The sequence below is a fragment of the Phyllobates terribilis genome, unplaced genomic scaffold (genome assembly GCF_046119375.1).
Source record: "Phyllobates terribilis strain yellow unplaced genomic scaffold, ASM4611937v1 Scaffold_5__5_contigs__length_657084704, whole genome shotgun sequence".
NCBI lineage: Eukaryota > Metazoa > Chordata > Amphibia > Anura > Dendrobatidae > Phyllobates > Phyllobates terribilis.
Window position 1 is genome coordinate 391,144,301 of NW_027362765.1, and position 12,702 is coordinate 391,157,002.

General features: G+C 44.1%; 1 protein-coding gene across 4 annotated transcripts in view; it reads left to right on the forward strand.

The window, feature by feature from the left end:
- The window catches only part of ZMAT4 (zinc finger matrin-type 4), a 575,021-nt gene that overhangs the window by 431,743 nt on the left and 130,576 nt on the right, over window positions 1-12,702 (forward strand). The gene's annotated exons all lie outside the window — the stretch shown is intronic.

The following is a 12,702-nucleotide window of genomic DNA, read 5'->3' on the forward strand; positions in this document are numbered from 1 at the left end:
TGATGTTGCAATAAATATCCATACTAAATAGGTGTCCATGTCCGCTCCTTATCCTTAAAGGGAAAGAGTTCTATTTAGATTCAACCAATTTGTCATCCAAAAACAATCAGGTTCTCTTCCAATGGTCAGATAGGGTTCCAGATATAGAGAGAGGCCGGGGGAGATAAAAGTGAGCTGAAAATAAAAATAAAAACACATACTTACTAAAAGACAGACTGAAAAAAGAGAGATATATGGGGCAGAAACGCAGAGATAAATCGATAAAAATAAAATTTAATTAAAAATAAATTAAAAATAAATAAATAAATAAATTAAATAAAAAAGTAAAAAATATATATATATATTTTTAAAATAATATTAAAACAGTATATATAGGGGGTGGGGGGGGATTTATTGTTACCCCCCCTCAAAGTACACCAGGGCGAGGCATCCAGGTAGGAGGACTTATAAAAATCATGTCAAAAACAGTCACAAGAGAAGTCAAAAAACATACTAAATCTAATGGATGAATCCCATAGATAATAAAGTAGCCAAGAAAGTATGGGTCATGCCCGGAGGGCGCCCGCGTACCAAGGAGGAGGGGGCAGACGAACACCAATGGCTAGAGAAAGGGGGGAAAACTCAATCGTTCATTTAGGCCTGCTGGTGACATAGTTCCCAGTCTATAGATCCAACGGCATTCTAATTTGGCCAATGCCTTCTTTACATCACCTCCTCTTAGGCCCAAATGGACCTGATCAATGCCTCAGATCTGTAGACTCTTAGGGTCGCAATGATGATATTGCTTAAAATGTCTTGGCAGGGTCCGAAGTGATGATACATCCTCCACCTCCCCAGCGCCCAAAATATCCAAAACGTGCTCCCTCACGCGTCTCCTCAATTCCCTAGACGTGAGTCCACATCCACAGGTGGCATGATAAATGACACCAACACTGCTGCAGGAAATACATTGCCTGATGTCAAAAACTCTCGTTCCATCTGCATTGGAAAATGTTTTATTCCTGACTGTGTTTCTGCAGGAGAGGCAAGAGCCACAAGGATAGCAGCCCCATTTAGGATTACCAACATTAAAGGGCAGGGCGCTCTGGCGTACATAATGACTATGCACCAGAGTATCCCTGAGACTCCTGCCCCTCTTTGCCGTCATGAGAGGATGATCCGGCAAAAACTCCCGGAGACTTGGGTCAGTTTTTAAGATCCGCCAGTGTCTATCAAGGATGCCCCTAATAGCATGCCACTGATTATTAAATGTAGATATGAACCTCACCACGGGTTGGCCGGTAGACCCCGAAGGCGGCTTAGGTGCAAGTAGCTCTTGTCTGGAGGCTTGCTTCGCCCTCTGATAGCCCCTCTTAATGCTACGAATACTGTAGCCTCTAGAGACAAATCTCTCCCGCATGTCCACCGCACACTCATTAAAATCCACATCATCAGAACAGATACGTCTAAGATGTAAAAACTGTCCTGTAGGTACTGCGTTAATTGTGGATCTTCTGTGCGCAGATGAAGCATGCAGGAGAGAGTTGACCGAGGTCTCCTTCCTGAATATGGTCGTACCCACCCCACCATCCTCATGAATTGAAATCCTGATATCCTGGAAATCAATACTCTTCAGATGATGTTTAAAGGTGAGGTTGATATTATAATCATTCATATTCAGGGAGAAGATAAACCCCTCCAGCTCGGGGACCGATCCATCCCAAATTATAAGAATGTAATCAATGTAACGGAGCCAACACTGCGCATGGGCCGCGGCCGGAGCCCCGCCACCGAAAACCTCCCTCTCCCAGAAACCGAGGAAGAGGTTTGCGTACGACGGAGCACAGGCCGTGCCCATCGCAGTGCCGTACCTCTGTAAGTAGAACCGGTCCCCGAACAGGAAGAAGTTGTGTTTGAACACAAACTCTAATAGGGTAAAAATCAGAGAGCAGAGCGATGCCTCCAGGCTACTCATCTCCAAAAAGTACTTTACCGCCCTCAATCCGTGATGGTGTTCAATACTAGTGTAGAGGGCCTCCACGTCAATGGCAACCAGCGATACCCCACCCTCCAATGTGAGTCCATCCACCAACCGCAGGACGTCCGAGGTGTCCCTGACATAGGAGGGCAGCGTCTCAACAAGTGGATGCAAATAGTATTCAATAAATTTACATGTCATGTCGCACAGCCCCCCAATGCCAGAGACAATCGGACGACCCGGTGGAGTCAGTGGATTTTTGTGAATCTTTGGTAATAAATAGAAGGTGGGGATCACTGGGGCCAGTTCTCAGATTCCCAAAAGAAGCATCCCCCAGACCCAATACTTCAAACCTAGGTGGATAGTAGGGACATGAGGGACATGCTGTGATTTACTTATTGTTGTGAGACCCCCCTAACACATACTTGCCTACTTTAAAAAAAAAATAAAAAAATTTGCACATTTTTGAAAATTTTTGCAAATGTTCATGCCCCCATTTTAAGGCTCCACATCCCCTCCATGGCCATTACGCCTCCTACAAGCCCCATCCTCCAAATTCATTCTTGGATGCTGGACTTTATCACTGGTGTCAGGCACAGGAAAGCGTTTTTTCTAGGAGGTTTCCCCAAGGTTTGGTATCCCTCAGGAGTTTTACCAACTCATCCAGGAGGTCTCTCCTTTTTCTGTGAGCCTCTTTTATTTTTCAGTAGAGTAGGTTAGTGGGTTCAACACAGAAAGCCCCTTTATTTTTGACCCTTTAGTGCCATATGGTGACATAGCACGTCACATCATGTATTTTGTATATATTGTATAAATTATATGTTAGATATTTGTTTTAGGTGCAAAATTAGATTTATATAAAATATCAGGCATCGGAGGCAATAAATGTGAGTAATGACGATACTGAAGAGTGTCGCCATGGGCTGTGTTATATAATGTTTATTATACGTGTTTTATTTAGTGACAGATGCTATTTGAGTCCGTTCCAGCTAATTTTCTATGTCGTCTCCACCATAAGACGCTCCATGCTCGGCATGTGTGTTATTACTGTGATATAGGGAGAAGATGGATGCTCGCTGTGATTGCTGTCGAGCCACGTGGGGAAGCTGAGTAATTGTAATATGGTCCAATTACTGCACAAACAGTCAATGTAAATGTCATGTTCTGTATGCAGTGCAACGTGGGGGAAATACAAATGAGGGGACCCTGCAAATACCGTACACACTGCTTTTCGGTCCGCAATGCCACTATGTATACGCCTGTCACATACTGTATACACATGTCTATGAACATACAATACCTGGGTATTCGGCACCTATTGGGTTGTAGAGGTCAAAGCTTTGAGCGACCACTTCAGATCTTCTGTACCAAACACCAGGAGGCAGATTTATCAAAACTATCTTAAGGAAAAACATGTCTTTGTTGGCCATGGCAAACAACCAACCAAATTTGCCAGGATTTGTCCTGATTTTTCAAATTTGGGACTGACGCGCCCCCTGGGCCAGTGTTGTTTGGGGGATACCCGGAGCCGGATCAGATGGGGGTTGTAGTCTCCGAGTGGCGGTGACCCGGTCCGTGCCCAGGGTGTCAAGCTCAGTGTGTGGCAGTCTTTACAGATGTTATTAGTTGTTCTTTGTGTCGACTACGCCACCCGTTGATTTGCGGTCAATATGGCCGCCGCTGCAGCAGGGTCCGCTGAGGCTGGTGGTATGTGTGCAGCTTCGGGTAGTATAACCCCAACGGGAGGGGTATAGCCTCAGGGGGTCAGGTGTAGAGGATGGTGGTTGTGGTGGAGGTGCAGTGTGGATGGTAAAAAGACTCAGAATCGGGCTGTGCAGTTCAGGGTTTTTACTTACTGCTGTTCTTGTGGTCACTCTGGCCTTAAGTGACCGCCCGAGCCGTGCTGCGTCCACCAGGTCTTGGACTCGGCCAACCCCCAGGTGATTCTGGAGCGTGGTCCTGAGCTCCCTTTCTGACTTGTCCTTCTCTCTGGCCTTCCCCACCAGGGATCCACCTAAGTCCGGCTCCCTCGGGCCTCTTGTTGGTAAACCCTTGTCTCTGGGTTCCCTGACCCTATTCTTGGTTTGCCTTCCGGGTGGATTTAGTGGGTGGTCGTGGCAGATCCTGCCCACGACCTCCGGTCTCTGGCTAAGGTGTGCTGTAGCCTCCACCAGCTTGGGATCCGGTACCCTGTTGCCAACTCTTCACCCTCTGATCTAATTTTGGGTTCTTGGAGTTCCCTCTTCTCCCCCTTCTGGGTCCTTCTTTCTCCTCTCTCTCTGCTTCTCAGGCTCTCTCAGACTGACCAAACCTCTACAAAAGACTGACGTCTCACAGACTGACCCTGATCTAAGATGGTTCCCACCTTATATACTCCCTCTATGTGTGAGCTCAGGTGACCAGCACCCAATGAGCTCCTAGCTTTACCCAGGCTGCTCCCCCTATCTGCCCCTACACTACTGGGATGTTCCACCCCCCTCCCACTCCAGCCAGGAACAGACACTGTCGTACCTGCACATTTCTCTAGTGGGAGTACCATCGGTCTGTCCCTCGGAAATGGGATGTGTGTAGTGCATGCAGCTAACTGAGCTCAGTTCCACACTCCATCCTTACCCGGGAGTGGAATATCACACCTCTGGGTTGAGGTGCAATACCCCTGTAGCAGCCGAATCCTCAGGGTGCTACAGGACCATATCGGATAAAAAAGAAAACATGGTTTTAGTAGATTCCCTGGTCGATAGTTGGAGTTCTTAGGCGGGTCAAGGCTGTTCATGGGCAGATCAGGGTCACTCATGGGTGGGAGTAGTTGCACGAAAGGTGAGGGAATGACTAAGTGCAACACGAAGGGAAGAGGAAGCCCAAACACTAGGGAAAGGCGAGTGGAGACCCCCAGACAGATCTAATATCACCCTGCCTACCCTACCATCCCTATATTTATTCCACCCCTATCGCCGAGCAGGAACCTAAGCCCTGAATGTCCCTAGAGCTTGGCCCTAGATAGGGAGTGGGAGGGGTGAGCACTGGTCAGGCCCCACTACAAACTAAAGACAACAAGGCAGACAAACAAAGGGGATAAACTTAGCTTGAGCAGACAGCAGAGGAGTAACACCAACTGTCCTCCAAGGGCACCAGAGAAGAAGCTAGCCAACTGCTAGTGCTCCAAGCCTGCACAAAGGTACATAGAACTATCACCGGCAATTCTCTGGAGCAAACTGAGTGTTTTAACTCCCAGGCAAGGGTGTGTTAATCAGCATCAGGAGGGAGGTCGCCACTGGGTCCTAAAGGAAGAAGGATTAAGAAGGCGTCTATAATGCCAAGCGCAGTGACCTTTTACAGCCAGATCCAGGGTGACTGTCTATTTACACCTGACACACCCGTGACAGTAGTATGCCTATGCTATCAACTCTAATATTGGTAAGTATGGTAAGTAGGGGTGCCAATATAAATGCTATTGATACTACTAACAATGTTTGTCCACGTAGACTATATGGTTGTGTGTGGGCTTTTTTGCACCTGTTTTGCAATCAGTGTGATTTTCTCTTATATGTTCCATCCATGTTTGTCATTATCTGCACCGCCGACAACACATCAACAGCGCTGCAGCCAATCAGTGAGCTCAGCAGCTCATCCCGAGTTGATAGCACAAGCTGCCCAGAGCTACTGAGCTCACTGACTGGCTGCAACGCAGTCGACGTGACCTCTGCGTTGCAGCCCAAAACACGGGGAGACTTAGCTCTGGACCCCAGGGAGAGGAGTAAAGCACATCTTTGTTTTATTTCCTTTTAAATAGAGTAAGGGTTTTCCAAAACTAGAAAACCCCTTTAAAATCTGGTCTTAAAATTCCGGGCTTTTTGTGCAACCTGCCATTGTGTTCATGCACCTAGTGATGTGTCAGTGAGGGGTTAATGAGAGACTGCACTGATGCCTTGAAGACATTGCTAATAAGACCGAAATAATTGTGTTGTACGGAGACGCGGCAGATCACATATTATAACGCGCTCGCTGACACTGCGCCATAAACCCCCATCTCGCACGTGGGAATAGCTGATGGCGTTCAGATTTCTAATCTACATTAGTGTGGTCAAACGGCTCCAAACAATCCCGCGCTTTAGGGAATATTGAATACATTTATTAACCAGAGCATGTCGTTTGGTGCTTGTTAATTGAATTACAACTGCACTGACAGATCCGCTGCCATCTCCTCACTCTCCACCTTCATTAGGATCGTTCCTGCTCCGAGCTGATGCACTCAGGAAAAAAATACAATGTTTTTGATGTTATTATATCCTCACATAATACAGTCGTGAGACGTGACGGCGGGGAGTCCGAGAAAAGATGGATGAATCGCCCACCGAGCCACCCTAAATCTCCTTTTACTATATGCCTTGCCTTCTCATATAGGCCACACAGAGGGCGCACGCTTCATCACATGTCACATTACAGAGGTAAATCATTTTTCTGGGATAAATACAGGTAAATGGCCATTGTTGTTTAAACCAACTTTGTATAAATCAGTAGTATAAGCGAATATAAGAAACACTATGATAAAGCTTATCAGAGACATCTGCTTTATGCTTTTCCTCACTTCTGCCTCTCAAACGCATAATCCACCCTGAAATACCCAGAGCTGGATTCACAGCTGCACTGTTCAGTAGTATCAGTACTACACTTTAATGTCCTCCATACTGCTACTTTCTAGTAATTGTTTTATATCAACCCAGAACTTGATTCACAGCTACACTGCTCAGTACTACTGCATACTGTCATCCATGCTGCTGCTTTCTAGTAATTGTTTTATATCAACCCAGAGCTTGATTCACATCTACACTGCTCAGTACTACTGTATAATGTTCTCCATGCTGCTACTTTCCAGTAATTGTTTTTTATACACCGAGAGCTTAGCTACACTGCTCAGTACTACTGTATAATGTCCTCCATGCTGCTAATTTCTAGTAACTGATTTATATCAACCCTGAGCTTGATTCACAGCTACACTGCTCAGACATTATTGTTTAAACCAACTTTGTACTAATCAGTAGTATAAGTGAATATAAGAAACTTTATGATAAATCTTGTCAGAGACATCTGCTTTATTCTTTTCCTCACTTCTGCCTCTCAAACGCATAATCCACCCTGAAAAACCCAGAGCTGGATTCACAGCTGCACTGTTCAGTAGTATCAGTATTACACTTTAATGTCCTCCATGCTGCTACTTTCTAGTAATTGTTTTATATCAACCCAGAGCTTTATTTTTTTGTAAGTTGGGGGCTGCCCTATATAAATGAGACCACAAATTTCTGTATGTCAATTTTTTTAAAAAATGTTCTGTTGTTTGACCCAAAACTATACTACTTATCTATTGGGTTGCCAAAAAATATGGATCCTGTATCTCGCTGTCACCCACAATAGACTTGCTTAGTGTTCAGTATCGGCAGCCGCTCGGACCCTTCAACATCTCTTTCCGTGCAGTAGGCAGCCGGAGAGTGACAAGAAAAGTAATGTCCTTGACATGTTCTGTGAGTTATACGGCGGCGCGATGCCAGCGATGGCTGCACGTCACTTATTATTGGAAGACAAGATGACAGCTCTGAGAAATGGAGGGAGGAGACCCGCAGAATGCAATCAATCTTGGACCATAGTTGATGGCTGGCATTTATTTATTCTTCTGTCTCTGCCTATAGTGTAGATGACACTGCCATGTTCATTAGGTGCTCCTTTATTATATCCAGAGGAGATAGGATTATATTCTCCCACCGCCGGCCATGTCATGGATGTTGGAATAATTGCCTCCTGTCAGTCCGTTCTGCGTGTACTTACCGTCACCACCACAAGGGGTCGCTCACACAGGTCTATTTTGACTCCCATATTTAATTTATCTCTCACCGATTAAGGGATTTATAATCTTTTTTGGGAAAAAAAATAATAAAAAGGTGTTGAAAGAAAGAAAAGGGGTTTGGTACCGTGTTAGCCAGTTGAAAAAAAGATTGTTCTCAGTGGGAAAAACAAGATAATCTTGTATGATACCTTTTAATGACTAACAAAAATAAGATAAATGATGTTACAAGGCAAGTTTTCAAGACAACTTAAGTCTCTTCCTCAGGCTTGATATGGCAAAGTGTTGGCACCTTCAAAGCCTCATTAAATTATTAGTTCCAGGCTCATTTAAAGGAATCCGTCAGGTCGATTAAATTGCTGAAACTAGTGGCATGGGTGAGTAGATCGTAGTGCAACAATAAAAATGATACCTGTCTTGTAGTAATCCGATGTGCCAGCGCTGAGAAATCAAGCTTTGAAGACACATGCAAATTAACATGGAAGTGCATAGAGGGTGTGTCAAGTGAGTGCGCTAACACAGCCCACAATGCACTTCCAGGCTATTTTGTGTGTCACTTCACAGCTTGATTTCTCAGCGCTGGCACATCCGATTACTACGAGACTGGTATCATTTTTATTGTTGTTCTATGACCTATACAGTCATACTATTAATTTCAGCAATAAAATTGTCATGACGGGTTCCCTTTAAGCCAAGGATGGGCTATACTGAGGGCTCGCTGTGGCGAATACAACCGTTCCTCACCCTGTGTGAGCCCAGCTGTTGTTAAACCTTCTGCATGGGTGAGCCTAAGCTTTCCAAGAGTCCAGAATGGAAAATCTGCTAGTTCATCAAAATAGCAGGGGATGCTTCAGAACATTTAATTACTGGGGATTTAGTTATATCTTTTACTATTAATTACTTGTATGATAAGTAATTTAAAGTCATTTTATATGCCATAAAACAGCACCACTTTTGCATATGGGTTGTGACTGGTATTGCATCTCAGTTCCATTGACTTGAAAGCTGCAAATACAACCACATCCTGTGGATTAATGGGGGCGCTGTTCCTGGAATATAAGCAGATCCTTTTTTTCTAATCATGGACAACTCCATTCATTTATACAATTTCTATGTCGCTACTGTTAAAATTGTAATTATATTTCCATAATTGATCCCAGACCTATAGCACCAACCATCATCAGCAGCAGCATTATTCAGTATGATAAAGAAAATACAATTTAATGTATCAAAGCCAAACAGATTAAAATAGAAAAGTAATGTGATAGAGCTGTGTTTGTCAATGCAGCAGAGCTGTGTTCATCAGTGCAGCAGAGCTATGTTTGTAAATGCAGTAGAGCTGTGTTTGTCAGTGCAGCAGAGCTGTGTTTGTCAGTGAAGTAGAGATGTGATTCTCATTGTGGCAGGCTGTGTTTGTAAATGCAACAGAGCTGTGTTTGTCAGTGCAGCAGAGCTGTGTTTGTCAGTTAAGTAGAGCTGTGATTCTCATTGCGGTAGGCTGTGTTTGTCAGTGAAGCAGAGCTGTGATTCTCATTGTGGCAGGCTGTGTTTGTCAGTGAAGCAGAGCTGTGATTCTCATTGTGGCAGGCTGTGTTTGTCAGTGAAGCAGAGCTGTGATTCTCATTGCGGTAGGCTGTGTTTGTCAGTGAAGCAGAGCTGTGATTCTCATTGTGGCAGGCTGTGTTTGTCAGTGCAGCAGAGCTGTGATTCTCAATGCGGTAGGCTGTGTTTGTCAGTGAAGCAGAGCTGTGATTCTCATTGCGGTAGGCTGTGTTTGTCAGTGAAGCAGAGCTGTGATTCTCATTGCGGTAGGCTGTGTTTGTCAGTGAAGCAGAGCTATGATTCTCATTGTGGCAGGCTGTGTTTGTCAGTGCAGCAGAGCTGTGATTCTCATTGTGGCAGGCTGTGTTTGTCAGTGCAGCAGAGCTGTGATTCTCATTGTGGGAGGCTGTGTTTGTCAGTGCAGCAGAGCTGTGATTCTCATTGTGGCAGGCTGTGTTTGTCAGTGAAGCAGAGCTGTGATTCTCATTGTGGCAGGCTGTGTTTGTCAGTGAAGCAGAGCTGTGATTCTCATTGCGGTAGGCTGTGTTTGTCAGTGCAGCAGAGCTGTGATTCTCATTGTGGCAGGCTGTGTTTGTCAGTGAAGCAGAGCTGTGATTCTCATTGTGGCAGGCTGTGTTTGTCAGTGAAGCAGAACTGTGATTCTCATTGCGGCAGGCTGTGTTTGCCAGTGCAGCAGAGCTGTGATTCTCATTGCGGTAGGCTGTGTTTGTCAGTGAAGCAGAGCTGTGATTCTCATTGCGGTAGGCTGTGTTTGTCAGTGAAGCAGAGCTGTGATTCTCATTGCGGTAGGCTGTGTTTGTCAGTGCAGCAGAGCTGTGATTCTCATTGTGGCAGGCTGTGTTTGTCAGTGAAGCAGAGCTGTGATTCTCATTGTGGCAGACTGTGTTTGTCAGTGAAGCAGAGCTGTGAATCTCATTGTGGCAGGCTGTGTTTGCCAGTGCAGCAGAGCTGTGATTCTCATTGCGGTAGGCTGTGTTTGTCAGTGAAGCAGAGCTGTGAATCTCATTGTGGCAGGCTGTGTTTGTCAATGCAGCAGAGCTGTGATTCTCATTGCGGTAGGCTGTGTTTGTCAGTGAAGCAGAGCTGTGAATCTCATTGTGGCAGGCTGTGTTTGCCAGTGCAGCAGAGCTGTGATTCTCATTGCGGTAGGCTGTGTTTGTCAGTGAAGCAGAGCTGTGAATCTCATTGTGGCAGGCTGTGTTTGTCAATGCAACAGAGCTGTGTTTGTCAGTGTGGCAGGCTGTGTTTGTCAATGCAACAGAGCTGTGTTTGTCAGTGTGACAGGCTGTGTTTGTAATTGCAACAGAGCTGTGTTTGTCAGTGTGGCAGGCTGTGTTTATCAGGGAAGCAGAACTGTGTTTGTCAATGCAGCAGAACTGTTTTTGTCAATGTAGCTGAGCTGTGTTTATCAATGCAGTAGAGCTGTTTGTCAGTGCAGCAGAGCTGTGTTTGTCATTGCAGCAGAGCTGTGTTTGTCATTGCAGCAGAGCTGTGTTTGTCATTGCAGCAGAGCTGTGTTTGTCAATGCAGAAGAGCTGTCTTTGTCAGTGCAGAAGAGATGTTGTTTGTCGATGCAGCAGAGCTGTGTTTGTCGATGTAGCAGAGCTGTGTTTGTCGATGTAGCAGAGCTGTGTTTGCCATAGCTCATCAGTTTATCCGTGTTTCTTTTTTTTCCATAGGACTGGGTGCAAAAATTAAAATAGGTACGTTCAGCGGCAGCTAGTCCTTGAGTTGTCAAGTGCAGCTCTGCTAAACCTGTATAGTAAAAGAGAAAACTTAGCCCAAAAAAAACAAATACATTTATAACAAATATGTTAATTAAAAAGCATTCCAGCTCCACTGACATGTCAATTTTAATAATTCCCCATAACATAAAAATTCTGGAGCATCTTTTCTTATCTCGGCTCCGTGCGGCTCCTCGGTTATTCTTAATAGAAATGTATAAATAAAACGATAACTGGGTGTTATAAGCTGGGGGTGTGTCTACACTGTCTGATATTGTCCAATCAGAGGTGACTGCTTAGGGACACGCCTCTTTGACATGTCAGAAGAGTAACACCCAGTTGTCCATATATTGTCATATATTCCCAGGAGGAATAACAGAGGTGTAGCATAGCACGAGGTTCTAAGATAAGATGCTCCAGGGTTATTTCATGGGGAATTAACAAAGTATTTACTAAAACAGGGAAGTCAGCAGAGATGACAGCCTCTTTAAGTCGATCTTTTTTACTGACTATATTTGTTATATTTGCACACGTTACATTAGGGCTTCAAATACAAGTCCAATATTAACTATCCAGAGAATTGTGGATTAAGGTGCCCAGGCATGTTCTACAATTATCTGCACATTTAATGCTCGGACCGCGTCTACACTGGGATTTGTAATTTAAATATTTATAACCTGCAAAAAACGAGCAAATGCAATATAAATGATAATGTTAAGAGCAAATTCCTGTTAAACAGGGAACAAATCTCAAAAACTGGAGGCAAAAAAAAAAAAACAGCATAAATTTTGATAAGTTTTCAACCTTTTAAAAATGTACATCTTATGTATAATTCTATTGTAAAATTGCTCTTAAAGTAAATACTGATGTCCTGCGGGTCCTTAACCATCAATGATGATCCGCAGGGGTCTTCAGAGTCGTTGCCTAAAGATCAAACACTGGCGATCTATCCAATGGAAAACCCATTTTGGAATCTTAAGAAAAATCAGAAATTTACTATTCCTTTTACTAAGTTTCCTTATTAAAAATGTTTGATGTCTGATCTGCAAACAGAGGGATATAGAGGAGGAAGAGCTGAGCAAATTGATATATAAGTTTGTGGGAAAGGAATTAGTTTAATTGGTAATTTATTGGTTTATTCATTTTATGCTCAGGAGTCCTGTGGGCGGTACTATTCAATGATTGACACTGATTAGGACCGCCCACTGGACTCCAAAGGCCAGAAAGTGCTGAAATGAACATGAATTATTACAGTGACTCTTTCCCCACAAACCAATATATCAATCTGCTCAGCTCCTCCTGCGCTATAACATATCACCTTCGGAAAGGGCTGTGTGTTTGTCACAGGTTTCCTTTAAGTATTGATCTCATGGGGGAAAAAATATAGAATAAAATGTAAATAGGCAATTTTATTATTTTTTATTGCATAATATACAACTTATCACTATTAGTAATATTACAAAATTAATTCTTATCAATATCTTGGTTATGAAATAGGGATATTTGGGACGGCCCGAGTTTTGGCCAGTCCCTTTTCAGACTTGGGATTGTTTCTAATAATTGCGGCATGTTAGAAACCATGCAAAATGATATGACAGTAGACAATCCATCTCCTAGGTTGAGTT